The sequence below is a fragment of the Dipodomys spectabilis genome, unplaced genomic scaffold, assembly GCF_019054845.1.
Source record: "Dipodomys spectabilis isolate Male_0828 unplaced genomic scaffold, ASM1905484v1 ptg000026l, whole genome shotgun sequence".
NCBI classification, from domain to species: domain Eukaryota; kingdom Metazoa; phylum Chordata; class Mammalia; order Rodentia; family Heteromyidae; genus Dipodomys; species Dipodomys spectabilis.
The window spans coordinates 4,238,590-4,240,423 of NW_024870703.1; the positions used below are offsets into that span (position 1 = coordinate 4,238,590).

The window sequence follows — 1,834 nt, forward strand, 5'->3', positions numbered from 1 at the left end:
ACAGCTGCAATTTTTTTTTTTTTTTTGCAATTACAGAGTGGTATTCAGTTAACAGAACAATTATTTCATATAAGCTGCGTCAGACAACTGAAGATGAAAAAACTACCGTCCCCATATAAAACTAATTTGTGCTGTGCACCACAAGAACCTGCTTTAAATTTCCATGCCAATTTACATCCCTCATACTGTACCAGGCAAGGTTAGTGGCTATGGAAAATACCACCAGGACAGGGCTATCTAAAGACACATTCGGTAGTGTGTTAACTATACAAAAAAAGACACTGTACAGTTTAAAAACAAATCTTACACAGCCTTCATTTCAATTGTTTTCTTTAAAAGGAGTGAGTTGTGTACAGGAGGATTAAATGCTTTATAGACAAGAAAAAAACCTGTGCTAGAACCAACTTATTCATCATCATCCTCTTCATCTTCATCCTCATCCTCTTCATCCTCCTCCTCTTCTTCCTCATCTTGCTCTTCTTCCTTCTTCTTGCTCTTTACAGCCTTCACAACTCCTTTTTTTTTTGCTGCATCAGGCTTTCCATTAGCTCGGTAGGCAGCAATATCCTTCTCGTGTTTTTCCTTCAGCTTCGCAGCCTTCTTTTCGTGAGGCTGCTTGGCATCTGCAGCAGCGTTGTTCCACATCTCCCCCAGTTTTTTTTGCAACATCACCAATAGACAGGCCAGGATGTTCCCCTTTGATTTTAGGGCGATACTCAGAACAGAACAAGAAGAAGGCCGAAGGAGGCCTCTTGGGTGCATCGGGATCCTTGAACTTCTTATTTGTTTCCCCTTTAGGAGGGAGGTAGGTTTTCATTTCTCTTTCATAACTGCCTTGGCCATATCTTCAAATTTCCCTTTCTCTTTAGCAGACATAGTCTTCCACCTCTCTGAACACTTCTTAGAAAACTCTGAGAAGTTGACGGAAGCATCCGGGTGCTTCTTCTTGTGCTGCTCCCGGCAAGTTTGCACAAAGAATGCATGTGATGACATTCTGCCTCTCGGCTTCTTAGGATCGCCTTTGCCCATGGTTAGTTTTTCCTCCGCGAGGCACAGAGTTGCTCGGTGCCCGTCTGGCTGTCACTTGCCCCTGTGCTGTCTCTATGGAGCTCAATGTACTGCAATTCTTGGCTCTTTCTTAAATCTCCTTTGACTAGACAAAACAAGACTAACTTCTAAAAACTGAAATCTAAGAAATGTCTAAGAGATTGCTCTCCAAGTTTAAAATGGCTACGTAAGTCTCCTTTTTAAAATCATGTTTCTCCATACTTGTAAATCATTAGGAAGAATTATGGCTCATTTTAGTTCAGTCTCAACTGTTGATTTTTTTGTGGTACTGAGCAGATAATGTACAGATAATATTCACATAATAAACCTTAATTGCTGCTGCTTCTAGGCTTCCCAAACATTTAGAAATAAGTCCTTTTCAAGTGCTATTTAAGCAGAAGAAGGGAAAATTTGACCCTTAGTTTATCACTTAGCTCATTAGCATACTAATATGACTACAATTTACATTTGACTGGGGGTTTAACTAGGGGGTTATCATTTTACTCTGTAATCTTGTTGGCTGAACATCACAGTTTTAGGTTGATTTTTAAAACAAATCTTCTATGGACACTAGGGAAATAAAGTAGTGTTAATACAAAAAGCTTGGAAGTGAATTAATTGCTCCAAAACAATTCCATGATGGTTTAGCCTCTTAGGTGGTGATATTTGCCCAGCTCTTGCAGATGCTAATGATCAATTCACATTGGCATTTAAACAAAATCAACCCTGAGACATTCTCACACTTTCTAATGAAGAATTCTTTTTTTTTTTTCTCTTTGTCTCAAGT

General features: G+C 39.2%; 1 pseudogene; it reads right to left on the minus strand.

Moving 5' to 3' along the window:
- Positions 1 to 213: 213 nt before the first annotated feature.
- LOC122104550 lies at positions 214 to 1,029 on the minus strand (annotated as a pseudogene).
- Between the last annotated feature and the right edge of the window lie 805 nt (positions 1,030 to 1,834).